The following is a 22107-nucleotide window of genomic DNA, read 5'->3' as shown; positions in this document are numbered from 1 at the left end:
GTGCAGTGCAATCGCCCAGGGGCAACGTGTGTACCTCCCTGGAAATGAACTCATCATTCAACATAGCACCGACCACAATGGCGCAAGCGGAAACGTAGGCATGTTTAGAGCCATGCGCAACCTGCGCCGACCCATCAGTGTAAATGATGCAATGGAAGTCCTCCAAAGGTCGCATCGCCAGAGGAGCAGGGTGAACGAATTCATACTGCAAGAACTCCTGCGACCGTAAGGAAGCGTCAAAAATAAACATGACATCCGAGGATGACAATGACGCAGCCCACTGAATCCACCGAGGGTGCAAAGCTTTTGAATTTGGTACACTGGCTTTCGTGACTGCCTCCAAATGAGGACAGGGTGTTACCACTAGCATGCGTTTCCCCTGTGACAGAGCTCGTTCCTTCAGAATAGCCATCTGTACAGCAGTTAAAACCTTTTCTATGGTGGGAAACCGCATCTCAGCCGAGGTGTACAAGTGTGACTTGTAAGCAATAGGTACTGTGTCACCTTCATTAAAAGTGAGGTAAGTGAAACCCACCGTCCCAGGAATTATTCTTATGACCAGGTTGGTGTGGTTATCACGAGTCAGTAAATATTTAGAAGCGAGCAGATCAGCCTGCAAGGATTGCAAAATGGCTGAATGCTCAGGCAGCCAGCATGATTTTGAGAAAGTTGGTTGTATCAAAGCATACAAAGGCTTGATACGCTGGGCATATTCCGGAATGTAAGTTCTGCCGAAATTCAAAAAGCCCAGTAAGGATTGTAATTTTTTCAGAGTTGTTGGTGCGCGCAATTGTGCGCACTTCTCCAAGAAGTGAGGAGCTAAACCTCTACCTTCATTGTTGAGCTCATAGCCCAAAAACAACACTGTGTGTTCAGCAATGTGCGATTTTGCAAAGTTGAATTTGTAACCCATGTCTGCGAAGTTGCAAACAAGAGAATTTACACGACACAGATGCTCCCAAATATCGTCGTCTGTGAGATATATGTCATCCACATACGAAAAAGCATCAGGGTCGAGTGCCTCCAGAATAGAGACAATTCGAGCGGTAAATACACCAGGACTATTCTTGTAGCCCATTGGAAGACGCCGGAATTGCTTTTGGACTCCAGCGCTTGTAAAACTGGTCCATTGGGAGCTAAAGCTGTCCAATCTGTGGGCATAAAAACCATTGGATATGTCAAGCGTTGTCTTGAAACGCTTACGCACGAGACTATCCACTAGGGCAGAGCCGTGGGTATTCTGTACTGCACAGTTACGGCAATGCGAGTTTAAATGCCGGTAATCCAAAACCAAACGATATGATCCGTCAGGTTTATTCACAGTAAAAAGGGGATTATTCATCGGTGACACACACGTTTCAATAACTCCCTGATATTCCAATTGTTCAAGGATTTCCGCGACGGAAGATTTTGCTTCACGCCGAATGGGATATTGAGGTTGAGGCTGCGGCTGAGACCGCAACGGTATTTCGTGGCAAGGCGACAATTTATCCCAACCACATTGGTTACGGTACAGAGCCGGCGCGAGAGCCCGAGCCCACTCTTCTGCAAAATGCTGCGCATGCTCTTTCGAGACAGTGTTCGCGAAACTGGGTAGGATTACCTCCTCCCCTCGCGGCGCCGCGAGCACAAAAGGTGGGGGCCAGTCAGCCTCCGAAAGTAAAATATCATATGTATAAGACAGATTCTCCCAAAATACACCTTTAACGGTACGCTGTATGTCACCTTCAATTAACAGGACAATTTCATATAGTCTTTCAGGGGGAGCAAGTCTCGTATCCGCTGTTTCTATCACAACGTAGACTTCAGTCGCTGTCACCCTCAGTAGTGGACGCAGCGCCTCTCTGACTATGGTTATCTCCGCCGCGCTGTCCAGCAAGGTCAGAGCCCACGTCAGATTCCGAAGCCGCGTTCTCACTATCTGTGGCATATCGATGCGCTGTTAAGGCTGCGACTTTCTTTTTCGCAAACTGCGGACGCCGAGGCGTAGAATCCTCCTGCTTCACTGCGCCGTCCGTCTGGCGGGACTGACCACGTCCTTGTTGGCCACCACGTCCACGTCCACCCCCTCCTCCTCCACCGGTTTTCTGGGCCGATGTGTCCTGAAAGGAACGAGGAGAGCGTTGATCAGAACCCTGAAAACGATCAGGTGATTTAATCATCGCGCGGTCGCGCAAATCATAAACTTTTTCGGATGGCGCAGGAGCTTGTATTGCAGGAAAAGAACCCTGAGTCTGCATTGTCTGCTTCCCCTGTGTCTGTTTTTTAGGCCAATTTTGTTTCTTGGACTTTGGCTGGGCATCTGTCACTGCAGATTGCCCCTGTGGTTGTTTTTTCTCCTTCACTGGAAAATATTTCAGACCTCTACTTGTGCGGCCAATCGTTTTATAAGCGGCCACCACAATCTTTGCTAACTGGCGGGGTTTGTCGGCATCGGGCAGAGCAGCCAAAGCATTCGACACCTGAAAGTTAACTGCATCTCCTTTAACATTGGAGAGAATGAGATCACTTACAATCTCAAAAGAACCACACAGGCGCATACCCAATTCAACCGCTGCCTCTGGACCGTGATCATTCTGAACACGTCGAACGATTTCAGGCAGGGCAGTCATAGACGGGGTGCCGAAGCACCTTGTATAAACCGCCGCAAATGTCTTTCCCCAGCTGTCACAGTCAGCAAGTTCAGGAGTAATATCCTTCGGTAGAGTAATCGTCAACATTCTATGTTTATCAGCAGGAGTAGAATTCGGAAAAACCGCCTCCAGTTGATCAAACTTCTCCGCTAGCCAGAACGGGAAGTCATCGTTGTCAACAGGACGCGCACCAAAAACCGAATTTACCATCACTGGATTGAGACGCATTCCGCCTCGTTCCATGGGAGCGGCCGCACCCCCCTGGGGACCACCAGGAAGATGTCGACCGATGTATTGCACTAAAGCACGAATCACGGAAATGGAAACTACATGAAGCCTGCGAATTTCTGCCAGGGTACAAGCCCCGTGATTCGGGTGCGGGGTAAAGCCACCCAATGCAGGCCAATTCGTACCTGGAATCGAGAGTGGACCTAACCTCGCACGGGACAAAGAGTGGGGGAGGGCGCCATCAAACCAAACTCGATGCTGCCAATGATCAATAGGTATTTCCAATGCCCTGTATGGCGTTTATTCAGCCGGGACATCCGAGGCGGTGTAGGAGTGGAACAAACCAGAATTAGCGTCCACAGCCGGAAACGTAACCCAAGAGTAAAACAACTCGTAAGGAAACGCCGGATCTGCACTTACCACGAAAATCACAGCCATCCCATCTACTGGGACCTGGTACGTCTGAAGATGGTTGCGTACCGCTACGCGACTATGCTGCGCAATAGCCACCGCTGCCGCCATTACAGAATTGGAAACAAGAAAACACAAAGAATACTTTGTAGCACAACTGGGTAGTAATTCAAAGAAACCGTTTAAGTAAGAATCAAGCTTGAATAAAGACCTATTTCAAAAAATAGGTAGGTTTCACCAACACCCCGTTTTCCGGAAACGGATGTGAAGGGGTTAAGGCATGAATGATAAACTACTCGAGTGTCATGATATAAGACCACCGAAACCGTTGGGCGCCATGTTGCAGGGTTTCTGTACTCACACAGAACTGTGCACAGAGGAGTGGAACCTCGGCAAATTAGGGTGTCCCAAAACTTACCTTAGCAACCAACTCACCCCTTACCGAGCTAGCTACAGTGTCTCATTGGACATATCAAACACCCAATGTTTAGACAAACCAGAACATGAACTTACAGTACCTCAGGGTACGTGGGACTCATGAACACTCTTTCGTTATATTATCATTACAAACCAGAACATGGAGTAAAGAAGACACATGTGCATTTGAAATGTTTATTTACTAATGCCGTCTTCTCAGGCGCAGTATCTTTGATAATACAAGTATACTTATTATCAGTAGCAAAATTATCAGCATAGTTACTAAGACATAAAAAGCGAATGGTGACAGCATGTTAACATGCTGTAATGAATAAGAGTTAACAACACTTATATCTCACCCTCCCTAACACATATATTATATTATTATCTAAGAAGGTCTCTTTGGGTTGTTTTAGGGCGGGCCCATACCTTAGTGTCCTAGCATGAAGGAATCACATCAGCATACACCAGCTCTCTCTGCATGTGCACCGCATCAAGTGTGTTAACAATTCTCGTGCAAAGCAATATCAATCCCGCCTCAAGCCCAAGTTGGCAAAGGCTGCACTTGTGTTATGACTATGAAGGCGTGGAGATCAGACCTCATAACAATTCCATATCGTGTTGCTCCTGAAACTTCAGCACTCTCCGTGCAGACATGTTTTATTAAACAAAGCAGATATCAGAGCAATAACATATTATTCTCACATTCACCACGGCAAACTACTAGGTTGAAAGCTAAGTCAACAAATGAGGGTCGTGTGCAGAAGTTGCAAGAAAGGAAAAATGGCGTTTAAATCTCAAACGTACCTATGCTAACTTAACACGATATAGGGATATATAGGAGTTATACAACAGTGTTTTGGAGTGAAGTAGAATATCATGTAGTAGTGTGGAGTGTTGTGGAGGGAGTACAGTATCCCGTCATAGGATGGAGTAGAGTTGAGTAGTGTGGAGTAGAGTTAAGTAGCATGAATGCCAAATAAATACTTTCACTTTGAAGTCAGAGAAAGAAAAGTAAACACCAAGCTCCCTTGGAAGACACGGTCTGACATTGGACCTCTTACAAATGATTGATGTGATGAGATAAAAACAAGATTTAAAGGCCTGCTTACAGAAAGGAGCACTGGTCAAAGAATACAAAGGACCCTTGTGAACAAGCTATGCTCCACAGAAGAAATAAACTCAAGCTAGACAGCCTAAAACAAATAAAGTCAGCAAATAAAAAGCAAGCAAATGTGAGTTCCGAATCAAAAAGCCTATGGTAAGCAATGGGCAGAATGCAGTCCCACTGAAGCTTTCCGAATGTCTCCAAGATGTCTTTAGCAGTCTGGAAGGCTTCGACCTACAAATGGACTTGCTGAGCTACTCTTGTATGGAACTGGGAAACTTGAAATTTCTGTAATAAACACAGCATTGCAGGAAATGATTTCCAGCCATTAAGTATTACTGTGCGCTATGCAAAAGTATATGTGTATGCGGTATTAGAAAATAAAATGTTTTTAACTTGATTTCCAGTTAAAGCAAAAATAAGCAGTTGGCAGGCAAATTGAAATGTGATCAAACTATGTAGCATGCAAGCTGAAACGCAGAAGAAAGTTGCAGCTGGGGAAAGTATCCAGATGTGAAAAAAACTACCGTAGATTGGGGGTCTGAAGGGATAGATTATAGACCACTAGGTGTAAGTTCCCTACATAAACTGTAATACCAAAAATCAAACACCTATAGTCTCAAAAGAATATGTGTGTGTAAGCAAATGAATAGTGTCTCTCTCGAACAAGTTACCACTAGTAAAAGCTGAATGAAAAGGTAGGTTGGTGAGATTAAAACTGTCTAAGTGGAATCACTATTACACTTTATTGATGTGTTCTACTTGACAGGGTTAAAATGAAACAGCACAGTGGTATGGATGTAGAACCACTGTCACTTGATGGTCAACATGTTTCAGCCTGTTGATCTATACCGAAGTATCAGCGGCTTTCGTCAGGACCAAAACTAATACGTGCTAATGCTGCTGCAATAAATGTGAAGAAATAATATGTACAATAAAGTGAAATATTTTATACAACACCGGTATTCCTGCTTTTCATTTGTCTGTCAGGTCATACCCAGGTATCCTCAATAGTAGGATAGTCCTGCCACACCTCTACCAGGCTGCTCTGGAAGGAGGCCCCGCACTGTCCGTCGGTACCTCGTTCCCTGTAGAGCTAGCCCCGTTGACCATCAAGTGACAGTGGTTCTACATCCATACCACTGTGCTGTTTCATTTTAACCCTGTCAAGTAGAACACATCAATAAAGTTTAATAGTGATTCCACTTAGACAGTTTTAATCTCACCAACCCACCCTTTTCATTCAGCGCTGCATACCTCACTACATCCATCATCTCACATATGGGATTACCATCCGGTCCCTTACCTGAAAAAACATCTCTGAGCTCCTTCTTTAAACACCGAAGTAGTAGCTCCCAGTGGTGACTAGGTTTTCCACACTGGTAAGGAGGACCCATATGATGAAGCATGTCACCTTCGGGTGAGTGAGGGTTCTTATCCTTAAGGGATGTCTCCCCTAGTCAGTTTTTACTAGTGGTAACTTGTTCGAGAGAGACACTATTCATTTGCTTACACACATATATTCTTTTGAGACTATAGGTGTTCATTTTTTGGTATTACAGAAAGTATCCAGATGCCTATTAACCCCTTCCATGCTGGGCCGATTCCGCCGCTGTGCGGTAAACAAATGAACAGGGCGGGGTCATGACGAACCCCAGCCGTCATCAGCACACGAGCACCGTGGAGCGTGACGGCTGGGGTTCGTCACCAGCATGGAAGGGGTTAAAGAAAAAGTATCGGAGGAAAAACATGAGCCCTACAGCACCGGCCAAACTGGAAGTTGGAACTTGTAGTTTAATTTTTCGATTATAAAATATGGCTACACTTTTCTGCATGCTTAGTGCTAACAACAGAAATGAAGGACTAAATGAACTTCGGCCTTGTGAGATGGGACCCATTTTGCAAATGCATATTTCAAATTGGGAACATTTATTTTAGCCTTATAGCCCGCCATAGAGGGCTATAGCGGCTATTAAAGGCTCTCTCCAGCGTTAAATGCCCGAGCCGAAGGCGAGGGCTTTTAACAAAGGAGAGGGACTTTAATAGCTGGTATAGCCCAGCTACGAAGGGCTATAAGGCTATTAGAACATTCTGCCACTAGAGGGCAGAATTTTCTAACAAAAAAGAACAAAGCTTTATGGGAGCGTGAGGGGATTGGAATCCCCTCAGGCTCCCTGAAGCCTTTGTTCACAGCCAGAGCTGTGAACAAAGAAACATTGGAATGTTGGAGCTCCAGGCTTATACCAGCCATTATAAGCCCGGAGCACTCCATTGTTTTCAATGCAGCTCCCAACATTCCAATGTTCTAATTTTGTTTACAAGTTTACATTTTTCTTTGCACTTAGATAAACATTAAGGGAGTGGAGACAGATTAAAAACCCTCTGCTGTTCTTTGTGCATTCTTGTTAAATTTCGACTTGCCTTTAATTGTAGTAGACATAAAGAGAGACGGCAAGCCTCCCTGGGCCATATCCTCTTATGTTTAATCACTATTAGCAGCTAATCCACAAATAATAACGAGTTCCTGCAGAGAACTGCAGAGCGCTGATTGGCTGCGAAACTTCATCCAGGAAATGTAGACAGCCATCATTGGACTTGGCTTGTTCCAATAAAACCGTGAAAAAAAGAAAAGGGGGCAGGGTCAGAATACCCTGACCCCAAAGCCTTGGTTTTTGGGTCTCAGAGAAACCCATTCAGGGCAAAAAAGTCGTAAAAAATATTGTTGATGTGAAATTCACTAATTCGCGGCAATAATGAATTAAAAAAAAAGCAAGGTCTTCCATCCTTGTTGTGAAAAGGGCATTCGGGTGAGCCAGGTCCCAGGGACATTATCACAAAAAAGAGGGAGGGGAGGGCGCAAGGGGCATCCCTCCTAAGGCACTTTGAGCCCCGGGGACCACCACCTCCCTGGGTCTTTTTACTCATATAGGAGGGGGACAGAGTCCCCCATCCATGGGCTCAAATTAGCCCTGGGAACCACCACCAACCTGGGGCTTAACTTAAAAAAGTATGCAAAGAGGCTGTACCGCTCCCCCCCAGAGACCACCTCCTCCCTGGGACTTTTTTTTTTTAAAGAAGTCTCCCGGGGAGTTCTCTGCCCTGGGTACCACCACCTCCCCAGGGAGGTCCATGCACAAGAAAAGAGGGGAGCCATGTGGTCCCCCTCCTGGAGCCATACCTGACCTTGGGGACCACCACCCTTCCAAGGCCAGCTCCTTGGAGGGGTGGTGGTGCCCGGGACATAGCTGTTTGCTTTTTCTTGGAAACAAAGGCAAACACTCTGGTTCCAGGGTATGGGGGTTGTCAAAGTGCTTCCGCCAGCTGGAAGTGGAGGTTTTAACTCTTTCCCTGCTGCAAGCACATTTGAATGGGGGTGGGGGTACGCACGGCCCCCCTCCCGGAGCCAAAATCAGCTCAGGGAGGGGGGATGTGCAGCCCACTTGCCCTATTCAATTATGGTTGGGCACCTGGGGAATGGGGTCCCCGAGACTGAAATCAGGCCAGGCAGGTGGCCAGATGGCTTCCCTCCCCCACTAAAAATATATCTATTTTAAGGCTGGGCCCTGGGGGATGGAGTCTCGATCTGGTGAGGGGGGCCGCATGTCCTCCCACCCCCATTAAAATGTGGCCTGGCCACTCATAGACCCACTTACTGACTCACAGACTCACTCAGACAACCATCATAGACCCACTCAAGCACCCACACACTCACTCACAGTCCCACTCAGACACTCATAGACACACTCAGACACTCACATACTCACTAACAGACCCACTTAGAGACTCACTCATTGACTCACAGACCCACTCTGAGGCTCACACACCCACTCACAGACCCACTTATCGACACACAGACCCACTCAGACACTCATCACAGACCAACACAGATACTCACCCACCTACTCAGACACTCACAGACCCTCTCACAGACTCATGCACTCACTCGCAGACCCACTGAGAAACTCATGCTGTCACTCACAGAATGATTCATACACTCATAGAGTAACTCGCAAACCCACTCAGACACTCTCACACCTACTCACTGACCCACTCAGATACTCACTGAGACACTCACACACCCTCTGAGATACTCATTGTAGGAGGCTGGCTAAGTGTATGGTGCACACTTATTCAAGTGGTGCACCTTGCACTTATCCAGGCAATACTTATGCTGGTTTTAGTGGTCTTTGATAACCATAGAAAGCTTTCAAAGCAGTAGATTAGATCAACGGAAACCACACAGTGTTTAGCAAAAATAGGTCTATGTATTACAACACAATATGACTATCACATTGGTATATCTCCTATCCAGAGATTTCAACACAAGACCCAAAAATACTTTAAAAGCAATCAGGTAAGTAGTACAAAATAAAGTGGTCTCCAGGGTGAGACCAAATCATATACTAAAAAAGTGGAATGCGAACTAAAAAGGAGAACAGGACTTGAACCAGAAGACCCAGAGGAGCTGGGGACACAAGGAACCACCCAAAGTAAGTACCCAGGAACCCCACAGAGGCTGTGTGCAGAGTGGAAACACAGCAGAGTGCCCAAATGAGCTCAATGGAGAAGTCACAGTTGCAATTTTGAAGAAGGACCCTTCCCAGAGGACCCTAAAGAAACACTTTGGAAGACAGAAAGTAGGAGAGCCACTTCACCTGTGGATGCCCAGGGAACCATGTTACCCACACCAGGGAAGCTGGGTGCATAGGGGTGAAGTGACGTCGGAACCTACTGTAGACAACAAAGGACTACTTTGAAGAATATGCCTCTAGAGAAGACTGTAAAGGAGTCTGGTGCAATTCAAGGGTGGATTCTGGAAGTGAGGAACCTGCAAGCAGAGGGAAAAGAGTCTATGCCACTCAGAGGTGACCAGGAGGCTTGGAGACACCATGCCCACCGACGTTGGGAGGTTCTGAAGAGTCGACAGTGACCTTGTTGCTGCATCTGTGAGGGCCAGGTGATGCTGAGGAAGACCAGGAGCTGTGCACGAGCTGTCCCACATCAGATGTTGGTACTAAGTGGTCAGTGTCCAGCAGCAGCACCAAAAAGGGTTGGGAGCTGCAACTGGTGTGGAAGACGAAAAAGGAGCAATTTTGGAACCAGCAAGGTCCAAGGGACCCACCAACAGCTGGAGAGTCGGAGCAGTCCGCTAGCAAGCAGGGGAGCCGACTGAAGCAGTAGAAGACCCTCAGAGGAGGATCCACAGGCCAAAGGGACAGTGGTTGCAAGAGGACCTCGAGCAGCTCACCAAAGATGAAGTCCCACAGTACAGTACAGAGGATGCATTGAGGATGCAGATATTGGAGCGAAGAGATGCTAGAGTCCGGAGCTTTTTGTAGCCTGAAGATATCTGGAGTGCAAAGGCAAAAAGCTTTGGCAGTGGCAAGTCAACGCAGTGCACAGTGGTTCAATGCCAGTGGTTCCAACAAGGGATAGTGGCCTCAAAATTGCAGGGAGGACAGGTCAGGCCTCAAGGGAATTGCAGAACCACCCCCTGTGTTGGTGAACCTTGGGAAGTCCATACAACAACAGGAACAGCAGACCAGTTAGCTTTGTTTCGGTGCCTGCATATGCAGGGGAGTGACTCCTTCACTCCAAGGGAGATTACTTTGGGTGTCTTTGATGCCCACAGGTCGGTTGAAGAACCTGGCAGACACAGACGATGAAGACTTGAAGAACGACAAGACCAGGAGCAGCAGGAGTTTCATTGGTGCAGTCTCCGTTCCAATCAAAGTCCAACAAAGTCCAAGTGTCCAGACGGATGAAGAGCAACATAGTTTCAGGGTTGAGTCTTGTCCCACGACGAATCTAAGGACCCACCCACAGGTAAGCCCTTAAGTACCCTAAGCAAATGGTTGGAACAAGACAGGGGTCGCTCCCACAGGAGGGGTTGGACAGAGGGGAGGATACTCCCATGTCCTTTGCCCAGTTTCTCACCAGAGCGGCAGACAAGGGCTCCAAGAACTGGCTCAAACTGGAGTATGCAAGGACGGAACAAAATGTGCCCTTCAAAGCAGACTGGTGGTGCTGGCAAGCACCCCATCCCAGCCCAATACACTAAGTCCTGTCTGGAAGGTTGTCACACCTCCCTGTGACAGGAGACCTATTGTTCGACCTTTCCTTGCTCAAGCTCAGCTCAGCCGCAGGAGGACAGAATCATGTCTGTGGTCGGTAGCAGCACTAGATTTCTTGCAGGCCCTGAAAGGCTGTTATCGGGAGAACAGGGGGATCCCCTGAGGAGCCCACGCTGTACATGAGATCATACTTTCAAAACTGGAAACACTATTGTAGTGTAATTGCAACATGTTTGATACCAAACATGACCCGGTTCGTTGCAGCCACCATAATAACTGATGCCCACTATATGTACTAAAATGTATGACCACACTTACAAAGCCTGGAGAATCAACTCTGGGGTTTGTAGTGGTGTCCTGCTCATGCAGGGGCACCCTCACATTTATAAGTAAGCACCCTGCCCTCAGGACTGAAGAGCCTGCCTTAGGGGTGACTTATAGGTTTGAAGCGCAGTGACTTCAGATATAAGGAAACTTATATCTTCAGTGAGAGGTGCAAGCACCAACTCATACAGGGTGCAGTGGCAGGTCTCTAGTTGCAGTAGTTGCAGGTTAAGTGGACTCCCCTAGGTGGCACAATACATGCTGCAACCCATGGATGACTTCTGGTGTACCTATGCCCTGGGTACCTCAGTACCATATACTAGGGACTTATATAAGGGTACACCAGTAGCCAATTGTGGCGGTACCAAAGTACTTACCATGTCAATTTAGGGGAGAAAGCACAGTTGTTGGGGTCCTGATTAGCAGGATCCCAGCAGACTATGTCAAAATCACACTGACAAGTGAAAAGTGAGGGTAACCATGAAAGCAGATCCTACTTTCCTACACTCATGCACTCTATCACACACTGACTCTCAAAGGTTACAGGTTACAGTTAGGAATTAAAAATCCTTATAAATTCATTTGAAAAAAAAGGTTATAGGGACATTATAGTTAGGAAACAGAATTTAAAAAACCTTAGAAATGTACTGATAGATACCTGGGCCTACTATAACTTATGCCCCCACGGTGCACTGCTATGGCCTCACATATTACATCACTCATGGCTAAAGGTGGGCAGAAAACTACGCTCTGACAGTGTAGTGGATGAAGCCAGCCACCCCTGCTCCCCGGCCCAGTCCCTGCTTCTGAAAGCAGCGAGGCCGGGGAGAGCCTGCCTTGGCCCCAGTGGACCCCTCGGGTGGCTTGCAGGATGGGGGGCTCCCACACCCTGGGGTCCGCCGGACGGAGCTCAAGCCCCGGGCCCGGTCCCAGATTCCGAGCCCTAGCCAGGCTGGGAAGAGCCTCCCCGGGCCCCGGTGGACCCCCGTCCCCAGTGCCCGGACCCTCTGATGGCTTGCAGGACAGGGGGCTCACGCACCCTAGGGCCTGCCAGATGGAGGTCAAGCCCGGGCCCAGTACCAGCTTCTGAACCCTAGCCAGGCTGGGGAGAGCCTCCCCGGGACACAGTGGACCCCTGTCCCCAGCACCCGGACCCTCCGATGGCTTGAAGGACGAGGGGGCTCACGCACCCCGGGGGCCCGCCGGACGGAGCTCAAGCCCCGGGCCCGGTCCCAGCTTTCAAACCCTAGCCAGGCCGGAGAGAGCCTCCCCGGGCTTGCAGGACGAGGGGGCTCGCGCACCACATGGCCCGCCAGACGGAGCTCAAGCCCCGGTACCAGCTTCCGAACCCTAGCCAGGCCTGGGAGAGCCTCCCCGGGCCCCGGTAGACTCACTTCCCCAGCGCGCGGACCCTCTGATGGCTTGCAGAATGGGGGCTCAGGCACCCCGGGGCCTGCCGGATGGAGCTCAAGCCCCGGGCCCGGTACCAGCTTCCAAGCCCTAGCCAGGCTGGGAAGAGCCTCCACGGGCCCCAGTGGACCCCTGTCCCCAGCACCCAGACCCTCAGCCGGAACCAAGGAGGGTTAAGCCCAGGCCACGTTCTATCCCCGACGGCCTGCCTGGGGAGCCCATTTTCCTCGACTATTAAGCCGGGGCTTATAGAATTTTGGGGAAGAACATAAATAGGAGTTAGCCCGGCCGCCAGCCCGCAGGGCCATCTGGTCACTCTGCTCGCAGGGCCATCTGGTCACCCTGCCCGCAGGGCCATCTGGTCGCACAGCCAGGCGACCAGATGGCCCGGAACGACCCAGCACCCAGATGGCATGGGAGGGTGCCGTACCCAGTCCGGCGAGGGTGGCCAGGCACACTGAGGCAGCCACTCTGGAGGTTCCTTTCCCCGGGGGGCTGCTGCTCACCTCCCTGCCCAACTTGCACGGGAGCAGCAGGAAGGGGAGGCCATCTGGTCACCCTTTCGACCCGCAAGGGATGGTGGCCCCCGTCCCAGCACCTCGGTGGGGCAGGGACAGGAGGGGGAGGCCCCCGTGCCAGAGGGCACGTGGTGGAGGCAGCCTCCCGCGGACTCGCGTACTCCCTCCGCATCCCTCCCATCGGCCTGGCAGCAGAGGGGCCCACCCCTGAGTGAGGTGGAGGGAGGCGTCTGCGGGCACCCACGCATGGAGAGACAAAAGCTTGGTTCAGAGGATGACTTTCAATAGATCGCAGCGAGGTAGCTGCTCTGCTACTTACGAAACCCTGACCCAGAATCAGGTCATCTACGAATGATTTAGCACCGGGTGTCCCACGGACATGCGGTGCACTAAGGGCGATGGAGGCAGCCCCCTTCCATCCGCGCTCTGGTCCCCAAGCGAGCGGCTCTACGCACCGGCCCCCAGAGAGAGGCCGGCTATCCCAGGCCAACCGAGGCTCCACAGCACTGCGGTATCGTTACGTTTTAGGGGGGATTCTGGCGTAGAGGCGTTCAGTCATAATCCCACAGATGGTAGCTTCGCCCCATTGGATCTTCAGCCAAGCACATACACCAAATGTCTGAACCTGCGGTTCCTCTCATACTGAGCAGGATTACTATTGCAAAAACACATCATCAGTAGGGTAGAACTAACCTGTCTCACGACAGTCTAAACCCAGCTCACGTTCCCTATTAGTGGGTGAACATCCAACGCTTGGTGAATTCTAGTTCACAATGATAGCCAGAGCTGACATCGAAGGATCAAAAAGCGACGTCACTATGAACGCTTGGCTGCCACAAGCCAGTTATCCCTGTGGTAAATGTTCTGACACCTCCTGCTTGAAACCCAAAAAGTCTGAAGGATTGCGAGGCCCCGCTTTCACGGTCTGTATTCATACTGAAAATTGAGATCAAGCTTTTGCCCTTCTGCTCTGCGGGAGATTTCTGTCCTCCCTAAGCTCGCCTTAGGACACCTGCGTTATTGTTTGACAGGTGTATCTCCCCAGATGAACTCTCCACCTGCCACTGTCCCCGGAGCGGGTTGCCCCCGATGGGTGCCGGGCGCTTGGAGCCAGAAGCGAAAGTCCCACGGGGCTCGCCCCCCGCCTCACCGGGTAAGTGAAAAAAAGATAAGAATAGTGGTATTTCACCGGCGGCCCGAGGGCCTCCTACCTCTCATGTCTCTTCACAGTGCCAGACTAGAGTCAAGCTCAACGGGGCCTTCTTTCTCCGCTGATTATGCCAAGCCCGTTCCCTTGGCTGTGGTTTCGCTAGATAGTAGGTAGGGACAGTGGGAATCTCGTTCATCCATTCATGTGCGTCACTAATTAGATGACGAGGCATTTGGCTATCTATACCACCTCGCGGTGGCTCATTCTGGGTTATTATGCTGCCCATCAGCGTCAATTCGGTTTTGCTTCCAACAATACAACATTATTTCGCTCGGGAGTACAGCCACACTGAACGCTGTCCTCACTGGAACTGGGATCACGTATAGGCCAGAGATAGTACACGCTGCAGTACTGTTCCAACAATTTTAAGATTGTCTACGAACAGTCCTGAGGAATTAAAATATGATTAGCAGGACATCAATAATCAATGTGTGATAATTATGTGTATGCGATTATTTGAGATCTATTCATCATTCAAGATATTTCAATAAGTATGTATGATGTACACAACTATAGCTACATTGTTATAAGCACACATATATAGAACAAAATGCACATCTACAAATTGCACATCTAATTAGAAAAAAAAGCACATCTAGAAACATTCACATCTATAAAATTCACCTCTATACTAACTCTTGTGTCAACTATAAACCTATATGTTAAAACATTGTGCTTTATAAAGGTGACATGTGTGCTGCAAGAAAGAGGGAGAGGGGCCCGAGTCTTGGAAAGCGTCGCGGTTCCGGAGGCGTCCGGTGAGCTCTCGCTGGTCCTTGAAAATCCGGGGGAGATGGCTTTCCAACCCAACCAGGCCAGGGGGGATCAGGGAGTCTGCCAAGGCACGAGGGCCCCCTGTCCCGGGCACAAGGACCCTCAGGACGTGCCCTCGTTTTCCACACATTTTTTCTAAAATTCTGTGTAGTGTGCGTAGTGGCGCTACCCAAACTACGCCCAGCCCTACTCATGACATGGTCAATGATATCACTGATGACATCACTGATGACATCCATTTTTTTGTGGGGCAGGGTGGCCATACTCCTCCCCATATGGATTTTGGCCCCAGGGACCCCATCCCCGGGGCCCGGCATCAAAATATATATATTTTTAGTATATATACATTTATTACCTAGCAGTGATCGACCACTAGGTAGTGATACTCGGGTCTGCTTTTCCATGGAACGAGCGTTTTTTTTTTTGTTGCTAATAACTTGCTCCCCTGTTTAATTAATATTCACAAACCTTTCACAAACAAAAGTGTATCCACCTTTACTCTTTCCTGGAAAGATTCAGGGTGATCTGTCAAGCGGGGGCTGAGGAAAAATAGGGTCCCAAAATTCAAAATCAGTATGCTTTTTTCCATAGACTTCTTTAGACAAGGTTACAGCAAAACTGCTAAATGGAATGACACAAAATTTGGCAGGAAGCTATATCTTGGTCAGCAGATTGGCCTTTTTGTGATTTGGTGTAAATCAGTTTAGTAGTGTTTGAGCTATTAATGGTAAAGAAAATATAGATTTTTGGATGGTTGGGCTCACAAAAGTCTCAGAGACTCTTGCAGAAGCGCTAATTAAAAAATAGAGCATTGTGATTAGCCCAAAGAGCTTTATTTCCTTTGGGCCATCTTGCTCCCATGGAAGTCAGACTCCCACAAGGGTGAATACTCTGATTGGGTGACAGCACATGAGAAAAATGCTGCTGGTAGCCATTACTGGACTCAGTTCCCTGTCCTGAATTAAGATATATGGGGGCCTGATTGGGATACCTTGACCCTCCAGGCCCCATGAGTGGGCTAAAAACAGAAAGAAAATGTCAAAAAATGCCGCAATCCTGCAAGACTCTTGCAAGATCGAAAAAAATGACGGCCGGGCCGCATTTAAATACTTTATGCTCTAGGAAGCTTAGTCCCAGGTCTGATTTCATATAAGGGAGGGAGGATGTGTGGCCACCCGAGCCTCCAAAAGCCCCGGGCAGCTTAACCCAGGCTGAAAACTGTTTACTTGGGGAGGGGGGGCATGTTTTCCCCTATCTGAGCCACAAGGGACTCCAGGGAGTCCACCCCTTAGGCAGACATTACCTTTAATGAGGAACGGGGCCATGCAGCTCCACTCCTCGTGTCTCAAAAGGCCCGGTGGAGCCTACCCCCAGTGCTAATATACATTTTTATGTGCTGCTCAGCCCCCCTTCTCGAGCCTCAAAAGGCCCTGGGGAGCCCACCCCTACGGCCAAAATGTAACTGAATGGGGAGAAGGGCTATGCAGCCCCCTTCCCTGAGCCTCTAAAGGCCCTGTCAAGCCCACCTCCGGGGCCAATCTTTTAAGGAAGGGGCCGAGCTACCCCCTTAACTGAGCAATTAACATCCCAAATGACTCCATTCCATGTGGCTGGCTCAGCAGCTCTGTCCCGGGAGCCAAACCTATGTTTGCTTTTGCTTGGCGGGAGCATTTTTAAATCTCCAGCTCAGCGGGAGCAAACACCAAGGCCTCTCCCAGATGGCGATAGCTTCAAAAATGGTCCCACCTACTGGGAGCGGATTTTAGATCTGTTTCCCTGCCTGCAGTAATGTGGACAGGGAATTTGAAAATGGTCCACCCCTGGGGTCCCCAGTGCTGTAATCAGCCCATGAAGGGGGTTGTGTGCCCCTGTTTCCCTTCAAAATAGTGCCGGGCCCCAGGGGATGGGATCCCTGGGGCCGAAATCAGCTGGGGAGGGTGACTGTGTGCCCATTCCCCCTTCTAAATGGTGTTGGGCCTAGGGGATGTTGGTCTTGGGGCTGAAATGGGCCTGGAAAGGGCACCACGGGTGCCCCTTCCCCCTGACAATTGTGATGGCCAAAACCATTAAGGGTATGGAGGCAGTGTGCCCCTCACTCAAACAAGCTCGCTTAGCACTGGGAGATGGGTCCTGGGGCCCAAAATCAGCCTGGGGAGGGGGACCTCGTGCCCCTCTCCTCCTCAAATGTGTACTAGGCCGCAGCGGATGGGGAAATCAGCACAGGCAGGAGAGGCAGGCTGCCCTTCCCCATCTAAATTACACCGGGGAGGGATATACCGAGCCAAAAGTGCCTGGGACGGGTTTCATGTGTGCTCCCTCCCCTTTATTTAAATAAGTGGCCCCAGGTCGTAGGGTCCCCAGGGCTGGTAATGGCCCAGGGAGTGGGCCACCCAATCCCCCTCCCCATTAATAAAAAAAACAGCCCTAGGGTTCCCAGGGCCAAGCCCTATGGCAGTTCCTTAAGATGCATGGCTGAAGGCCGTACGCTGTGAGGGGTTGGCTGTATGGGGGGGGGGGTGTTCGCTAGAGGGCCTGGATGTATGGGCCATGCATGGTGCAGCATTTCATTCAGGTGTGGTAATTAAGTATTTAAGTTAAATAACCCTCGAAAATCACTGCAATAACCAAAGGTTAAAGTAATGTGATAGTTAGGTGTGATAAAAGGAGCTGGTATGTTTTAAACTTTAGAATTCACTGAAGAAAACTAAGGTTAAAGCAATGTTACGGTTAGGTGAATATATCTGTGATAACATTAACGTTTTAAACTGAAAAAACACAGAAGTGCTAACTATAACTTGGGCGCCAGCCATGCACTGCTTATGACCTCACATATGGCGTCAGTCATGACATGTTCTATAACATCATTGATTACATAACTGATGACATTTAATGATTCTGATGAATCAATCTGGGGGTGGGGATTTATTCTCTTGGTCAAAGATCATAGAAAAGTGAAGCACCCTCTGATCGGCTGGGATATGACATTCTACTCTGGGGTATTATGCTCAGGAAAAAAGAACTGGTTAACATCCCAAAGAGCCCTATTATCTCTGAGTTATGAAGCAGCTTTGAAATCTTCCCAGGCCCTCCTTATTTCCCCCTACACTCAGCGAGGGTTGTGTTATATAAATGTCTGACTGCTCTTATGTCCTCGATGCTACCTCAAGTTGTGTTGGTTACTAACAGCGATTCTTCAGAGCTCAGCTGCTATACAAACAGGGGCAATCCATATATGAATGGGTCCATTCTTGCTGGGTGTTTTAGCCGTCAACATGCAAGACATCGTTTTGCATATTTCTTCAAAATTATTTATAATTTCGGGGGGGTTCAGCCTCTTCTGAGAGGCAGGACTTTACTTCAGCATTTTCCCCAACAATATGGGAAACACTGATGTCTAAAACTTTTTGCGGATCAATATTTTCCCACTTAATACAAACTCCCTTTTTAAGACCATCCCGCAAAATGATGCAGCTTTCAATATTTTTGTTACTTAAATGTCAGCCAAGGCTTACGGCTAGAGGGTTATGAATGAGTCTAACACAAGGCGTGCAATTACTAGTGAAAATTGTATAAAATCAAGAGTGCTTACCCTGACTTTACCTATAAATGTCAGTGGGTGCGCCACTCCCCCTTCAAGGAAATCTGATAAAAAATAGAGGTAATGTTGAAATTTTTTTGGGCTGAGGGCCGCCCCATAAAATGTGTGTAAAAAAGTGTAGCATTCTCTCTTTGCCGTTCCATGACACCGCATAATCGCATATGCGGTCTTCCCTTAGCGGACATCTATAGATGTTGAAATCGCCCATCCAGAATATGGCTGCTTGATCTCAGCTACTTTGAACAATATATCTGATAAAAGAAAGCACATTTTCTATTGTATTAACGGGTTGTGTGGTTCAAATTTTTTAATTTAAATTATTTAGCAAAATATCAAAATAACCTGCCAAAGGCAAATATAAACTTTTGAAATAAGGAGTGCACAATAGTACTTCAACTTTGATATTTAAACATTTAAGTGAAATCAGTACTGTATGCCCCCCCCCCCCTTCAGTCGGCCTGATGTAGAGGACAATGCTGGTGTACAAAATTATTGAAATCAATCAATCTTTCCTAATTCGGGAGAAGCCATAAAAGAAACACACATAAAAATTAATACAGATTGAAAATACATCCATGTAAAAATATTGCAACAAGCCCAGAAAGTAATCTCAAACAATATGTACAGCAAACATCATAAGCATATTAATTCATAATGTTTCCAAATATTAAAAGCCATTCTTACAAAGTTTAAAAAAGCCGTGCAGATCTTTTTTTAACCAAGGTGCTGCTAAAAATCAAGCCCCTCCTTATACTGTCTCAAATTGGTGCTATGCAAAACAGGGACCAAGAAAATGGAGCGGGTGCTGAATACAAAGTGCAAAACAGGATAAGGTGAGTTGTGCTTTGCTTAGTGGTGTTCTCACAGTGGCAAGGAGGTAAGTTGTGCTGCCAATGATCTTGCAGAGGAAAGGCCAACTTTGAAAGTGCAATGTGCCTAATCTAAAAATGGGTGAGAAAAAATTGGCCAGAAGGATTCTGAAACCATACTAAATAGGTTTCCAAATTCCTGGTTGTTGACACCTGTGCATATCTTCCTATATACTCCTTTACTCGGCCATCTCCAATCGCTTATTCCAAACAGAAATCTAGGTACCAATGCATGACTCCTTTTTATGGTGCAGCATGATCTTAATTGGGTCACTGTATAGATCTATAAGACCAAGTAGCTGAAAAGAAGCTCAAGACCTGGCTGTTCGAGCAGTAATGGCACCCCCCCCCCCCTCCTAGCGCCTTGAGACCCCACGGGTGAGTAGTGCGCTCTATAAATGTATTGATTGATTGATTGATTGATTGAAAAGTTTCCCTCAAATACAGGAGCAAAGGAATCGTATCTGCCCTATCAAGGGACAGGCAGTCGTGAATGCAGGCTCTTATGGCTCCCGCCTCCAGGGATTCCCAGCTCTAGATCCAGAGTAATAAGGGGTGAAGCCCAATTTGATCCTCCATATACAATAGTCTTAGCTCCTTGTGACATATCAAAGTGGCAGTTCCACCAGCAGCTGATTGAAATCGATCTAAATGGATTGGCAACATAACACATCCAAGTCAGTTATGGTTGGCAATAGGTTCTCAATACCCTAACCCTTGTGATATCAAATACATTGTGGAAACAGCAAAGGTATTAAATGACAGCTGTGATGTCATACTAAAATCTACAAAGATTTAGAGCCAAATTACGATTTTGGTAGTCCATTGGACTGCCAAACTTGTGGTGGAAGCCCAATGGACGTCAGGTATTACAAATATGGGGGTCGGAGCGCCATAGGAACGCTGCAACTGCCAGGGATACACGATCTCTGGTGGTGCCCTGACGGTCAGAGGCTTCAATACGCTTGGTGGTGCCGCTGCGGCATCGCCAAGCATTTTTGGAGTTTCCTCACTGCTACAGTTCTCATGGCAGTGAGGCTGCTATTAAAAGTGTGGCAGTGAGGAAATAAAGGGGGCCTTACATGGGATGCATGCAGTGGGGTACACTGTGTACCCCCCTGTCTGCATACACCCACTTTCCTACACAGCATGGACTGTACAGCCCATTCCGTGAAGGAACGGGCTTTTGACACTCCGATTGTGGTGCCTTTCTAATAGGCACCACTGTGGGAACACCAAAGAACTGCCTACCAGACCACGAGGTAACTTGTAATCTGGCGGGCAGCAGGTGGTGAGGTTAGGCAGTGTGGGTGCGGGGCAGTGGCATGGTGGCCTGCTCCCACACTGCAAAACTCATAATCAGACCCTTAGTTTGCAAGTAGCTGACAGGATGGGCACGGGTCAAGAGAGTAATGCAGTATGAACATGAGACATCAGGCTCATTGTGAAGATACAACTGTATTTGCAAACAAGTATTCCAGGCTATCCCTTCCCTGAAGCAACACTACACCTTCATAAGGGGAATTCTTGCTTTAGAGATGCACTGTTGCACTTGACGCCAGCACAAGGCGATGCCCATACCAGCACTAGAGGAAATGCTGGGCAGTAATTCCTCACCCTTTGGAGGAAACGGGGCAAGACACCCTACCCGTGCACTCTAAAGTTATTGCCAGCAGGGTCCAGTTACAGTAGCGATGGGAGGGCATGCCACACTTCACCAGAGAAACACCCCAAAAGTGTTTGAAGTGTGCTTGGGACATGTGAACTTGCATACCGGCCGGCATATCTCACAAGCGAGGCATTCATGGCTATGGTCCATGTGTTCCCTCTCCACAAGTCATGGACAGCTTACAAGCCCCTTCTTTAATGCAGGATGGATGTAAGATAAAAGAACAGTGGCAGCTGCAGAGGCGGTAATGGCAAAGGAGTGTTGCTCCACTGTAGACCAAAAATTAAATGATAATTTTTTTTTTTATTGTTTTATTTTTCACTGACTGGCTATGCTGTCGAGTCTAGAGTGGGGCAGGGCCAGACTGTCCTGTATGGACAAACAGCAGCACTGTAAGTGTGCATGTCAGTTTGGTCGCCCATCTTAGGACGGCCAAACCGACACATGCACTTAGATTTCTCCAACCCAGCAATATTGCGCAGCCGGGTGGAGAAACGGCACAGGCTCTCAGTCCCTTAGTGAGCTCCTAATCAGGCCGTTCAGACCAATCCTGTGGCTGCTCTCATAGCATGAGAGCTGCATCTGAATTGGGTGGGGTGTCTGGGAGACTGTGGTGGCCGTTGAACATCTTCCATGAATAGAGGAGCACCAAGGCCGACAGGTAATTACTTTTTTTAAATTACTATTTGTGACTTCAATACCACTTTATTTTGGCAGAAGCCGCCCGTGTACAGCAGAGGACGGGTTGCTTGGCCAACCAAAGTTTAGCCTGTTTGTTCTTAGCAACGAAGAGGTGTCCATAGCTACCTCTTAAAGCCCAACACCTATGCTGAAGAGTACAGGGAAAATCTAACCTTTTACAAA

General features: G+C 48.3%; 1 protein-coding gene and 1 pseudogene across 1 annotated transcript in view; both read right to left on the bottom strand.

The window, feature by feature from the left end:
- Positions 1-22107, bottom strand: part of STAB2 (stabilin 2) — a 944658-nt gene that overhangs the window by 863492 nt on the left and 59059 nt on the right. The gene's annotated exons all lie outside the window — the stretch shown is intronic.
- LOC144778626 (28S ribosomal RNA) lies at positions 13380-14403 on the bottom strand (annotated as a pseudogene).

Source organism: Lissotriton helveticus, chromosome 1_1 (assembly GCF_964261635.1).
Source record: "Lissotriton helveticus chromosome 1_1, aLisHel1.1, whole genome shotgun sequence".
NCBI lineage: Eukaryota > Metazoa > Chordata > Amphibia > Caudata > Salamandridae > Lissotriton > Lissotriton helveticus.
This window is presented reverse-complemented; position numbering and strand designations above follow the sequence as displayed.